Below are 15,425 nucleotides of genomic sequence, written 5' to 3' on the forward strand. Positions count from 1 at the left end.
ATCTCCCCACCCTGTAAAAATCATATTGATTACGGAAACAGGAAATTATCTAATCTACATTCAACAATATGCAGGGATGGAAATTTGCCCAGGCGAGTGTCAATCCTGTTGGACGAGTAGAAATTCAAGATTTTTTGGTGTATTTTTGGGGTACTTGCCCAATGGTGAGTACTATCAAAATTACCGGTAAGTTTCAAACCCTAAACATTTATATTTTTCTCCTCTAGGTGGCTTATAACACCTTACAGAGACAATGGGCATTTGACAGTGCATGAACAAAGGTTCAATAACGCCCTTTCTTCGATTCGACAGACAATAGAGAGGGCAATAGGACTTCTCAAGGGAAGATGGAGAAAACCTCTCTTCCTGGATCATTTTGATGTAAAATTGGAAGTAAATGTCATAATTGCTGCATGTGTCCTGCACAATTTCTGTTTACTGCATGATGATTTTGAGGGAGGATACATCCTTGAAGGGGAACACAACGATGATCATGATGCTGAAGAGCCTCCATTCCCAGATGGACGAGCTAACCAGAAAAGAACCCATCTCATGAACGTTGTCTGTGGTCTGTGAACTTCAGAAAAACACGCCAAACACAATAATAACACAGTTTATTTTTCTGTCAATATAAATTCAGTTTTATTTAACTGACCAAGTGTATAACGGCTGAATTAATTTAGACTCCAAACTGCTGGCATTGTTTTAGATAAAGGTATTAAAAATGAATACATTGCTTTACAACAACTGACTAAATTGTCCAAACTGGTGGCCTTTTTTTTTAAATAAATGTATATATTTTAAGAATAAACACATTGGTTTACAACAAACTCATAGACCAAAGGGTCTTAACGAAACGGTAGCAAATTCCCACACGGTTATTGTGAGTCCCCTACCCCCTCAGGGGCTAAGGACAAGTAGCTTAATAGACTTAAATAGGCCTAATAGACTTAATGGACCTAATAGGCTTAATAGTCCTAACAGGCTTAATAGTTCTAATAGGAAACTAATAGGCTTAATAGACTTAATAGATTTTGGAAGAAACTCACAATAACCGTGTGGGAATTCATTTTCCTCAACGAGAGGCTTTTAGCTAACATAATTATATATTTTACATCTACTTGTTTCTCAGTATATCCAGAAACTCACTGTTAAATTTATCTTTTTTCTCTTGCACGTCTCGTAGAAATTTAAGTCTCTCCCCCTCTGCTTTCTCTCTCTTTTCTGTCCAATCATGGAGGAAGGTCAACATTTCAGCTGCTGACAAGTAGCTCTTTCTTTTTCGTTTCTTGTTCCTCAGGGTCTTTCCCCTTTTGCCTTTTGTGGCCACATCGTCATCATCATCATTGCAGTCATCATCCTCAGAGTCAACATCGTTGTTGTAGTCATCATCCTTCTCTGATTGATCACTGTTGGCACTACTTGAAGAAGATCTCCCAGTGTCAAAGGTATAGCTGGGGTGCACTTTCGGGCTATCCCCAATCACCTCATCCATGAGATCATGAAATTTCCATGACTTGTTTGCGCTCCCAGTTTTCTTGTTATTATCCTCGATCTTCTTGAATTGGCCCTCCAGCTTAAACCACTTTTGCATACATTGTTCCCCAGTCACAACAACATCTGCAGCTTCGTTAAATTTTGCTGCAATTTTATCGAAGACCTCTTTCTTTTTGGTCTTCGGTTGTTTTGACAAATGACAAATAGTGACCATTTCTAAACTTTTTAAAAATATATATATTTCAGATTTCATTGCGGGCAATCCTGACCAAGACCTTTCTGATAAAAAATACTGGCGTTTTGGTTGACCATGAACACCTCAAAACTAAAGGAATACCACCGATCGCAAAACTTTGACAATCGATGTCACAGAAGATTTTTTGTCTTACACTTGAAGCAGGCCAATAAAAACAGTAACAAAGAATTGCACCTGTTAAGTAATTTAGAGAATGCACCCATTTTGAATAAATGGTAAGCAGTTCTGCCTTCCCTTTTGAACCTGGATGACATCTCGGTCGGCAGGTCTATTCCAGGGGTGAGGGGTGGGGGGTGGTGTGTGAGGGGTGGGGGGTGAGTTTAACAGACGTGGATCTAGACTCTCATATACGTGATAAACGAACATCCTGCAATCTCACATGAAATCACGAGTTCGGGGGTGAGGGTACGTTTAATTTGTTCATGGCGCGAGCTGTGGGGATCTGCGATCCACCTTAACATTATTGAGTTGGACAAACACATAAAAGTAATCCAAACTGTGGCTATCGTTTATTGTATTTCTTCTTTGTTTGAGACTCGTAAGATCTTGGATCTTGGATCGACTAAATGATACAACTGACGTCATATTGGTTTTGATTCTTCAAACTGTAACAAAACTGTAACTTTATATATACAAATAAACTAGATTAACTTTCCCTGGTTAATCATTTACCATATGGCCTTCGAAAAACCGGTTGTTAGACTGGTTTGTCAATGATACTAAGTGGAGCAAGCGTCAATACTACTAAATGTAGCTATTGTCATGATACAATTACAAATGTCGTTATTGTCATTACACAAACAAACGTTCTTCTCCTGAGATATGAACCCTCTACTCTCATATTAATTCAGAATCTTAAAACTGCAACACAACTGTAACTGTAAATAATCTGGATTAACCTTCATGAATTTGCCAAAGTGGCTTGTGAAAAACCGGAATCTAGACTGGTTTTGTTGAATCATTACTTTAACTAGCGAGCAGTTTCCTTCCTACACCCCCCCCCCCCTTTTTTTTTGGTGGGCAGGGAAAAAATGTTTTTCCCTTTTCTCGTTTGTATTTGGGATTTGAGCATGTTACATTTCGAATCTTCATTTCTAATCCTCTCTAGGGTCAGAGAAAAAAGAAAGAAAAAAGTTCTCTGCCTTCAGTTTATAATTTCTTTCAATTTCAGATTTCCGTTTTTCTCTTCCTTGTAATCAGAGTTCCATTAATAGAAAACGGAACATGAAAATTAACAAAACATGTTTTTAGTAACTAAAATATGCTGGTATCACTTATATTCGAGAGATAACTCACACGACAATAAGCTCTAGTGTATTTGCCGTTGCCGATTAGGGCATTTCAATGGTCGAATCGTCCAACTGAGTAAAGCTTGAGGTTGGCCACTGATAAGATTGGTCCTTAAAATTTTTAACGGACGTGCGTAAATAAAGCTGAAGTAACGTGTACTGGGACTTCAGTGGCACAAACAAATACAGCTGACGATAAAATTATCAATTCAATTCGAAAAACAAACTTAGCACATAAATTTTTTTTGACACTTTCTAATTTTGCATATTTCGTGAAAACGGGAAAATTCAGTCACGCAAATTAAATTAAGTGACTTGCCGTGCAAGCCTTTAGAAAATTGGCCAAAGTGAAGTGCTGCGATGTACACTTCGAAATCTCGAAATTCACGTGTCGCACAAAATTCATTTAATAATGTACACAAGCCAACGAATCTCATGTTAGTATTCACTGTAGTCATGTTGGTGCTTACAAGCGGAACTATACTGAACGAGGATGCACAGGGGGAAACTTCCGTCCTTTGCTGCATGCAATTACGATGTCATTTCTATTTTTATGTAGTTTTTTTTTTCAGTTTTCGCTCGCACCAATATGATACCGTGAAAATAACCTGCATGGATTACATCTTGACTTGTATCCCCCTCAATAAAAATTAAGCCATGGGTCTCTAGTTATTTACTTGAAAAAATAAGGGGGTGGCCTATCATCTGAAGATTTAGCCGTAACTTCGTGAGACTTTGGCAGAGTAACATGGTTGCAAATGTCAAAGTATTGACATACACGATGTATGTAAATTGAGTTACGTGTTACGGCCGTAATGTCGTGAGACTTTGGAGAGTAACATGGTTGCAAATGTCAACATATATGAGAGTCTATGAGAGTATATGAGAGTCTAGATCCACGTCTGTTAAACTCACCCCTCACCCCTCACCCCCCACCCCTTATCCCTCACTCCTCACACCTCACCCCCACCACCCCCACCACCCACCCCCCACCCCTCATTCAGTTTATTTGGAGTTAAATAAAATTCGGCTTTTGCATTTATGCTTTCCTTCACCTTAGTTTAAATGTTCGCATTGTAATTTGTCAAATTGATGCTGTCCGGGTGCTACTGAAACAGACCTGAAGTTTTTACAGGACCAGTAATAACAGAGTCTACTTGTGTCAGACACAAGACAAAAACAACGATCATCTCTGGTACTAACTTTAATTGAGAAAAGAGTGTTCCCCTCAAAAGAACACAGAGCGACAGCTGATGGATTATCTAATTTCCTCTTCTTACTGGTGGTTTCTTTGGGGACATACTTTCCACCAAGGAAAAAATTGCAGTTAAAACAATTTGCAGGTTTTTGAAATTTTGAATATGCAAAACTGCAGTTACTACATTTGCCTGTTCTTCTGGAAGTCCATTTTTCTTTTCCTGATGACTTTGCCTATGACGAAAAAAATTAATAAGTTGGATTCAATAATAATCTTCCGTTTTTTGGTTCTACTATCAGTGAGCAATCTATATCAGTTTAAAATTGTCATGAATTTCATATCACAGTTGTGGGCAATTTATCGTTTTCAGTTGTGGCGCAAAACATCTCTGTAAGGGTGGGAGAGGGAGATTTTTGCTCTTGATGGTGCATAAATCGATCTAGACTGTGCCAAGGTAACTGTCCCAAGTACAGTGTGGCATGAACACAGATTTTGCTTCATGGCCAGCTGCTAAGGCTTTCAGTTGGACTGCATCCATAACAGCATTAAGAAAATGATGAAAGGTGCTCTTGCATCGATCTGGAAAAAATGAAGTTCATTATGTTTTGGAAAACATAATATCAACATATGGATAGAGCCGGTATATATCTGTTAATAACTACAACAAGAGACTTTTCTTCGAACTATTGCACATGACTTAAGATAGTGACACCTAAACAAATGAAAGATGTGCCCTTGCACTTATGTGCCTCTAATTTGAATACAAAGACAAGTAACACACAAGTTGGTAGCACGAATAGCATTCCTTTGGTGAAGGTGCCAATGGAAATTTATTTACAAAAAACATTACCAATCACTTCAAAGAACTTTTTATTTTCATTTGCATGGTAGGTTAATGTTACTATTTCACTCCCCTTTTCCTCAAGTAGGAAAATGTCAATCACGGAAGATTACTGCCTTACATAAGGTATATCATTCAGTATTTAAGAATCAAAACAGTAGGCATTTTGGCTTGTTGTGATGTAATAGTGGTATGGATATTTAAGTTTGTATCTGAATTGAGATGCGTTTTTATGCTTCAATAAGGAGGGTGTGGAATTTGGACCTTTTTTTAGGTGGATAAAGGGCAGGGAATATACAATATATTGGTCTAAACAAAAAAAGTATTTTATAAAAGAACCCCCAACCCCCTGCCACGACCTGCATTTAGAACGGAAGAAATTATAATGAAATAAAATAAGTAAGTAATATCATTTACATACATACTAGATATTTCAGTTAAGGTAGCACTGTAGGTTTGATGTGTGATGAAAGTAATACAACATACATTTCTTTTAATGAATTTTCACTAATGGATTGCAATTTACAAATGTTTTACTCATTTCTTGGACATGCAAATAATATAAGTTCTTACCAGTTGGCAGGACAATGGATATCCATAAAATAAATGGTTCGCACCAGAAGTCATTAACCGATGTTGATGTGTGCCCCAAACAAAAACTAATCATTGCCAGGATACCTAGCAGGACTGTGGTCTCTCGTTGCTTCATGCCTTTACCAAATAGCCGACAAATCTGTAGAAAAAATTTGTGTTGAATACGTATATCAATCTACCAACACAAGTGTTATTAACAGCAAACACAACCTTCTAGCCTATTATGATGCCATTATATTTATGAATTGCTGGGTGAATAACATATAAGCCTGTTGTCCACAACCAAATGCAAGCAGAAATCCCAGGACAAGCGCAATTTCTCTATAGAACTGGCATGAATGCTGACACTGAATGCAGGAGCAAAACAGGTAGTGTACAAAATGAGATGTATTAATTTTTTCCTTTTTGAGGTTTCGTCATCTTTCACTCAGGTTATGCCACGTTAAAGCAGGTAACAGTAAATAGCATAAGCACGAGGTGATCTAATTTTAAGATGTCTACTTTTTATTACAGTCAAAGCGCTTCACCCATGAATGCTTGTTAACCTAAGGTTCAAATATTTGTAACGACTCTCCTTTGATCAATGAGCTTGATTTAGATGACTTGACCACACAATTGAAAGGTAAGGACCATGCCTGTTTTTCTATTAATCATATATTTTGGTGCTAAATTTCACACTAAAGGATGTTTGCCCAGAAATGGCCATAAGTTGTACCAACATCGACAATATTGAAAACAATCCTCTTGATTCGTTAATAGAGACAAAGGGTTTCTGTGCAAAAGGTATATTAAAGAAAATTGGAGTTCCACAGGTCGCAAATTTTTTTTGGATTATTTACCTTGGTTACATTCTATACTTTGAAGAGCTGCCAGAACTAGCAAATCTTTGGAAATTTTATTGATGTCAAAGTTTTGCCCAAAATGTGCTAAGAAGCAGCATGCCTCTGGGCATGCTGAAAAAAAAAACTGAGAGGGTGAATTCATGTTTTAATTTCACTGCCACTCATGACTGTCCTTGAATCCCTTGAATGCCTTTTGCTTGTTTTACGGTGATGTAGGTGTCATAATTCCTTCATGATTTACCCTTGGTTCATGGCAAATTACTGGTAAGGTTTGGAGTCGCAACTCGCAAAGCAGCGAGTCCTTCTTTATTTGTATTGACTTGGGTTGCGTAAGAAAAGTCATTACACTGGCTTCCCAATTGTTGTTTCGGGGAAATTTGTGATAGCCCTAATCCTTAATCAAAAACCAGCGGCTGAAACAAATCCGTCTGTAACAACATCTTTTTTTTTTTCAACATAAATATAGAAAGTATATTGACTGTAAGCTACCCAAGGTAATTCCTCTGAAATTGTGACTGCTTAAGGCTTTTCCCATTCATTTCCTATATGTTATTCCATATCTTACAGTTGTTTGAAAATACCATACCATACCATTTTTGTATAGTATTTTATATACCCGAGTTAAATTTGTCCATGAGAGCCTGTGCTACATAATATTATATTCAGGAGAACCTGAGCCTATTAATCTCAATAATCACGTTTGAGGTATTGGAGCCCTAAAATTTCTGAACTGACGACAGCAAACGACTGTGTTAATTTATAAAGAGCATCAGAAAAAAATTATTAAAACCCATGGACTCTGTAAAGAATGGTAAAAAAGTACTTTCACCCAAGGAAATCTGTAAACGAAGTCTATTTACAGTAAATGTCTACCTTAATACATTATTGTTGTTAATTACCTTTGTTTTAATGCCCCTTGTTTTATTATTATTATTATTATTATTATTATTATTATTATTATTATTATTATTATTATTATTATTGTTGTTGTTTTATGTGGGAGCGCCATTTGTTTGGTGCACCTCTGTTATGGCGCCTGGGAGTGGGACACATAGCCTTTTTGTGTCCCCTACCCCCACAGGAGTAACATGTAATGTTATCATCTATCAAAGAGTACAAAACTTAAAAGTTCATAACTAATGAAAAATTATTAAAACCCATGGACTCTGTAAAGAATGGTAAAAAAGTTTACCCAAGGAAACCTGTAAATGAAGTTTATTCACAGTAAATGTCTACCTTAATACAATATTGTTGTTAATTATCTTTGTTTTGATGCCCTTGTTTTTTGTGGGTGCACCATTTGTTTGGTGCCCCTCTGTTATGGCGCCTTGGAGTGGGACACATAGTCTTTTTGTGTCCCCTACCCCCACAGGAGTAACATGTAATGTTATCATCTATCAAAGAGTACAAAACTTAAAAGTACATAACTATTGTGTTTCTGTGTGGGGATCGACATATTAGTCTAATACTCCCAAATTATTTTCGTGATATGTTTACTCTTGCAAGCCAAATACATTCTTATAAAGCAAGAAATTCCAACCTTTTCTATATATCTTATTGTCGAACTAATCTTCGAAAATTCTCAATTCGATTTCAAGGTCCTACGCTTCTCAACTCGCTAAGTCGTGAAATTCAAAACAGTGAAAGTATCAGTTTGTTTGGCAAAAGACTTAAAAAATTCCTTCTTTCTAAGTTAAATTGACTCTTTGTTGAGCTACACACCTTTTCTTTACCTTTTCTTTTTCTTCTTCTTTTAAAAAAAAATTAATTGGAATTTTCTATCAGTACCCTTAACTTCTATGGTTTATCCTATAGTTCTAGGAAGCCTATAGTTAATAAGCCCCGGGCTTCTATATAGGCTTCCTAGCCTTTAACAAATTTAATATTGTAAATAGTTAGGTATGAACATTGTAATAGTAAGAATATTGTAATAGTAAGACACATAGCCTTTTTATGCCCCCTACCCTACAGGAGTAACATGTAATGTTATCATCTATCAAAGAGTACAAAACTTAAAAGTAAATAACTTATGAAAAATTATGAAAACCCATGGACCCTGTAAAGAATGGTAAAAAGTACTTTCACCCAAGCAAACGTGTAAATGAAGTCTATTCACAGTAAATGTCTACCTTGATACATTATTGTTGATAATTACTTTTGTTTTGATGCCCTTGTCTTATGTGGGAGCGCCATTTGTTTGGTGCCCCTCTGTTATGGTGCCTGGGAGTGGGACACATAGCTTTTTTGTGCCCCCTACCCCACAGGAGAAACCTGTAATGTTAGCATCTATCAAAGAGTACAAAACTTAAAAGTACATAACTAATGGAAAACAATTAAAACCCATGGACTCTGTAAAGAATGGTAAAAAAGTACTTTCACCCAAGGAAACCTGTAAATGAAGTCTATTCACAGTAAATGTCTACCTAATACATTATTGTCGTTAATTACCTTTGATTTGATGCCCTTGTTTTGTGTGAGTGCACCATTTGTTTGGTGCCCCTCTGTAATGGTGCCTGCGGGTGGGGCACATAGCGTTTTTTTGTCCCCTACCCCTACAGGAGTAACATGTAATGTTATCATCTATCAAAAAGTACAAAAGGTGCATAACGATTAACATATTTTTCTGTAGTATATACAGTTATATAGGCGACTTAAATTGCAGTTCCACCTTCATCTCTTGACTTGCAGGCCTTGGCCTTCTGGCCATAACCATGACATGTATAGCATCCTGTAAAGAGGTACAATAGGAAGTTAAACTGCCTAAAGAGTGTTTGGTTATGAGCAAGGTAAATAAATATACAGTGAAATTTAACATTGTAATAAATTTGCTGTCTTTTAGTTATGACAGTAGTTTAACACACAAACATATCGCTGAGTATTACCTCTTGGAAAAACAAGACTTTGGAACAAACAGTAAAAGTATACCAACAGCTGGTATTGAGTATGCCTCTCTTTAACACTTTCACTCAATCAGCAGTTACCTTTTTAATTCATATGCAAAAAATCAATTGCCAGTTACTTTTTCATCTCTTGTGAACCTTATCCCCGATTGTGATCATTACCCCACTAGACAACAATCGCTCATTTATTTCACTTACATGTAGTGAGGGTTTCAAGGTCCTCACATTTTGAACAATATCTCGATTTCGCTATGGAATTGACCTATATCCATCCAAGTATAAACAACTTTATGTTAAAATGTGCAAATAACTTGATGCACTATGATTGACGAAATCAAGTGCATTAAGTAACTATTGTGCCAAGGTGATGTAACAGGCTGTACAAGCACAAGCGGCAATCCTGAAAGGTAGTCTAGGAAATATATTTCTCGCCATCTCAAGTCTTTGCTGTATGGTTGAAGCATTATGGATTCTGAGCTTTTATTGGAATTTATTTGGAATTTTCCAGACTACCTTTTGGCATTGATTTTTTTAAAAATATTTATTGCTTTTTTACATTATTTTTTTACGAGGTGTGATCTAATTGTAGACATTGTAGACTTTAGAGCCTGCACCAAGCTTCTTCTCGAGATATTTCTTTACTGGGGCAATCGCTTTTCGTTCCTCTTCGGTTTTCTTTCCGAAATCTTCACTTATACCAATGAGCTTCCCCCCAATGGGTTGTCCTTTAATCCAGCAGCGGCATTTGAGAGCACTTTCATTTTATCAGAGTAGCGCAGGAAGGCCACATGTATCGGTCTCGGTCTTTGTTTACCTCCGTTGTCGTTCCGTAGCTTTGTAAGCGTTCGATGCGCTCGTTCGATTTCCACCTCCCATCCGCAGAGTGTTTCCAAACCCATGTGCGTTGATACAAAATTCTGAAAAAAGCCTATACAATCGTCTCCTTCAGCTTTCTCTGGCACATTATAAAACACAAGATTGCTCCTCCGTGACCTGTTGCGCAGTTCTTGGACCTCCTTTTCTAGCGCTTCAACCTTGCTTTTATCGGCTTTTTGCTCGGTAGCCATCTTTGCATCTTCAACATCTTTCCTCATAGAGTTCAAGTCAATTTTAATTTTGGCACAGTATCTTTGAGCTCTTTGGATTCAGTTTCAATTTTCTTTAGCCTCACGTGGATTTGATCCTTCAAGTCAAGCTTCTCTAGTTTCTTTAGCTTCTCAAGGATAGATTTTATCATGGCGTTGCCCGCTTCATCGCCCACTTGCATCCCTTCTTCGTCTTTGCTACTTGGAACGCGAAAGCGCTTTTCGCTCGGTTTCTTTGAGCTCATTAAGCTTGTGCTTAAGGGTTTTAAAGTTTTGCGTTATACTGGCCTGAAGACGTTGACAAAATTAGCTTATAAACGTTGTTTCGGTGGAGGTCAAGCAGAATACGTCTAAACCATCTTGCTGCCTATGCAAATATATGTCGGCATTGATGCTTACGCTTTTACATTTTTTTTTGGACAACCTTTGTTGAAACAGCTGTATTCACTTAGCACGAGGCAAATAATTGTTTTCGTATAATTATTAAGGTGATAATTAGGGACAAGCAAAGAAGTTACTGAAGAATGACGATTGGTTCATTTCATCAATCAATGAACAGTAACATGCAGTCTTGCACTGATAACATGGTATATCAATTGACTGCACGTGCCTGAATATACATGTATTAAGCCTAAGGAGAACAATAATTACTTGAGTTTAGTTGCACACGCAGGTGATTATATCACTGGAGCAATTATTTTTGTTTTGTTGCTGTTGTTGTTGTAGCTATTTGTTTGTTTTTTCATCTTATTTGCTCTTTAAATCAGGAACATCAATAAAATCAGAAGACAACCATATTGTAAATTAGTGGTTGGGAATTATAATCAGTTCGCAATTGGTGATTATCGCAAGTTATAATTTAATACTCTACCAACAAGAACAAGCACATCCCTATAATCACGCGAGTAAATAACTGAAAACCTCTACAATGCACGTACTCCACGCCCAGAGCTCAACCTTGCATATGTGGAGTTAAAATGTATGCAAGCAACATTATGGGTATGTGCATCAGCAAATATCTATATCCTTTGCATTTGTGAAGGATTAATCTTACAAAAAATATTTGCTATTCAACACACATTTAATGTTTTTAACACTAAAACAGCATTTGGGGTTAAAAGTGTACCCAAATTTCATCATGTGAGTTGGTATAAAAGCTGATGCCAATCTCCATAACAATAACCTAGAAAAAAAGTCCTGATATATTGGAAAGCCGTTTTGCAATAATTAGGATGCTGCAACGTTATTTGTAATTTGTGCAACCAACATACTGACACCCTTTTACTGTAAACAATACTTTTGTGTTAAGGATTTCTTACCTAGACATGCTGTTGATCAGTTTGAGGCATTCCAAACCTGAAATTGTTCCCTTATTTATTCAATTTTAAGGGGTCATTTTTTTACAATCAGGCATGCACCACTGTCACGTATGGTATGGGTATTTTCCTCCTCTTGCCCTCCCCTGCATCCATAGTAAACCTAGGAAATCATGGATAGTATACAATCCAATTAGTTACTCTTACTTCTAACTCCTTTTGTTATTTTTTCTGCAATAAAATGGAAGTAATAATGAGATGTTAAGATGGGATGATGATATGAAAGTTGATGTTTTGTTTAAGTGATCTGAAAATTTGGATTGTGAGGGAAAGGGAGCACGCTTTTAAATTTGGCCAGAATTGTAAACACACCTAGTTAATCAAACATGTAAAAAAAACGAAGGGAGAGTTATCCATAAAATGAACGATTTTACTTCCTTTGAACACCAGTCCAATGATACTTATCACCCCGCCGCTCCTTATTCACATCTAAAGGAAATTGAAACGAGGATAGGCTTAACAATTAAAGAATCACAGCATGTGTATTGTAATACTCACTCCGTGGATGGTAGGGGGGATTTTCTTCATTGTCTGATTCTGTTACTGCGTTGAAAAATAAAATAAGGCTCCACACAATTTAAAAAATCACAGTTTTCTGTTTGTGAGAGCTGGGAGATAACTGATTTTCTAGTACTTAGAAACAACACCATCCAACTTAAAAAAGAGCTCAAGTATTATTACCAAGTGATGGGTCTAATGGGTGTGTGTGGAATTCTAAGTGCTACTTTCTTGTTTGGACTCTAAGGGAGCTGCACATTGAACTCATTGAATTTGAACCTGGATTTTGGCCAAATGTCTTGCTGAAACTTGAATTGTTTTTTAAGTCATATGGCCAAAGTTATTCTTGGATTACATATCATCTACTTCTGTGCTGTATGCGAGAAGCCAATTTCTGTTTGTGGTGACTCGGGTTCAGTATCTATAACTACATCCATGTCAAAATCATCATTTGGTGCAGTATCCAAAGCTACATCTACAGTAAACTCATTTGTATCACTGTCATCACTGTGATTATTTGCATCGGCTGTTCCAGCTCTCTCTAGGGTTTTTCGGCTGTGTATAAAAGTGGGACGGGGACAAGGGGACGGGGACATTGGGACGCGTGTGTGGGGACTTGGGACTTGGGGACGCGAGGGGAGGGACGTGGGGACATCTGGTATGGGACGTGGGACGTATGGGACGCGGGGACGTGTGGGACGGGGACGCGGGAGGTAAAGTCGGAGGTAAACGCGATATCTCTTTCTTCGTGAAACTGTGTTATTTAACCACATCGGACACCTTATGATGTTTACACAAAATATTTCTTCATATAGGAGTAGCCGCACTGACTATCTTGATTAGGGTTAAGCACTGTTAGCAAGCATTTACTGTTAGATTTGCCACTAAAAATATGTCAAACAAAATAGAATATTGTTTCAATAGTTGAATCCCCCGTGGTTTAGAGGCACATGCAATAGATTTCGGAGCTAGCACTCCGGGGTTGGAAGTTCGCTTATGCCACAAGTAATCTAGTTTCCTTTTTTATTTATTTGGAATCGAAAATAAATTTTGGCGACCGCTACCCACCCTACCCTGCTTAAGGCTCCAATTTTCTATCAGCAAGAAGACCAGGACAGCGGTTTCACTTTCTTCAATGCAGGGGGTCTTGGCCGAGTCTTCGTTTCGTAAACAGGCATGGAGGATCGAGGATTTCCACGGTAAGTTTCTACTGCTTTTGCTTTGATCATCACGCAACCCTTGCACATCCCTGACTATAATATACAGAAGTTTTAGGTTCAGAGATGTCTTCGGCTAAACTGAGCGTTATAACGTACGCAGATTTTGGAAAAGATATCTCGATATTTCACCACGTTGTGCATTGGTTTGCTCGATTAAAAGCGGCGTTTAATTCTTTCGCAGAAGGGAAATAACGACATCCAGTTCACTGTTTGGCAAGCGCGATCACTTCTCGCTTTACAACTCACTGCCACTTCTTATTTTAAGGGCCGTAAAGCATTATAGGAGATTCGTACATAACCGACTTGCCCTTGGGTGAATGAAAGTGTAACACAGAGGGTGGACGACCTGTGGCAGAAGCCGTGTCAGTCATTGAAAATATCCGATAAGCCATGGAAAAAAGCATTTTCATGTCACTATTAATCAAAGCGGGTTTTCTCTAAAAGTATTCAAGGTTTGTCTGAGGAGGCCAGAATGAAAAAAAAAAGAGTCAGCAAGTACCACGTTGTGAACGGAAGGCAAAATAAACTCATTATTTTAATTTATGAAAACTTCACTTACATAATAAAGAATGTTTACATATTGACAAAACTGTCTACACCCAGAGGAAATCAATCTAACAAATTGCAAAACTGTTTTTCTGGTTAGCTAAGTCACTTTGCAACGAGACAGTTCAGTCAAATAACATGAACGTGAACAGCATGCTTTAATTTGTAAACACGTAATTCGGCTTATTGACCTTCTAATATTTGGTTGCTTTGTACGTTTATCTGGCCGCAAACTAAACTGCCAAGTAACTCTTTTACAAACATCTTTTCACTTACTTTTGCAATTGTGTAATCTGAAGAGTTGTAACACTGAACTACCGCTGTAATAGCAAAAGGAACTTAGGACACTAGTTGCAATAAAACTGTAACGAGGAATGACTTGGTAACAAGCCATGAAAGGTATCCTCCGACTAGTTTTGCCTCGCGTATCCCTAATTTCATAACAAATTGTAAGCAAATTATGATAATCTTCATCTCATTTTCAATAACTTGGAATGATTGCAACCATTGTCGTAGAAATGTAAATAGAATATGAACGACGTTACAACGCTAGTGCTCACTGCATAGTCAACAAAATTTCACTTTATAACTTACAGTTGATGGAGGCCAAAAATCCCCTATTGATTGAGAAGCAACCGCATGGTATGCATCGCACCTAATGCAAACAATTACTCTGAAACTTGTTAAAAAGGGCAGGTATCGCCTCAAAATGAAAACACAAACCAGTACTTAGTAATAATAGTTTTAAATCTTAACTACATGCTCTGTTTGCTGACGTTCAACGCTTTTACTCGTAAGTAGTGTTTCCGGCATGGAACGTTTTACAGTGTTGTTCATTTATAGTGAAATGTTCAACTGCTGAAAGAGGAAATCTTTATGCTCCTTGTTCAGGCGTTGCTTGACAATGGGATGAATGTCTAATTGTGCTCCGTCAAAGGTAGCGCTACTGATGCTGTTTCCTTTCTGAACGCAAGAAATATTTACATGAAAATAGACAGCCTGTTCCTTTCCAACTCTCAAGATCCCTGTATTTCTATCTTTCCAGGGACGGTGTTCTTTGTGTGTAATGGCGACGTCATGCGGAGGAGGAAAGAGTCCACCATCGGCCTTTCGAGCGAATTTGATTCCACATCCTGTACAAGTTGTCACTCGGGGATGATCAGACAGGAACACAAGAGAATACGAATTGATGTCCTCACGATGCCCTTCGTCTGTCTCTGCTAGACTTTCTTGCAAGACTTCGTGTTCTCCATTTCTTCGAACAATCTTCATTTTCACGGGCT

General features: G+C 37.6%; 1 pseudogene; it reads right to left on the reverse strand.

The window, feature by feature from the left end:
- Positions 1-9,996: 9,996 nt before the first annotated feature.
- LOC146455630 (uncharacterized) lies at positions 9,997-10,856 on the reverse strand (annotated as a pseudogene).
- Between the last annotated feature and the right edge of the window lie 4,569 nt (positions 10,857-15,425).

This window comes from Pavona decussata, unplaced genomic scaffold (genome assembly GCF_977016875.1).
Source record: "Pavona decussata unplaced genomic scaffold, jaPavDecu1.1 SCAFFOLD_272, whole genome shotgun sequence".
Lineage (NCBI taxonomy): Eukaryota > Metazoa > Cnidaria > Anthozoa > Scleractinia > Agariciidae > Pavona > Pavona decussata.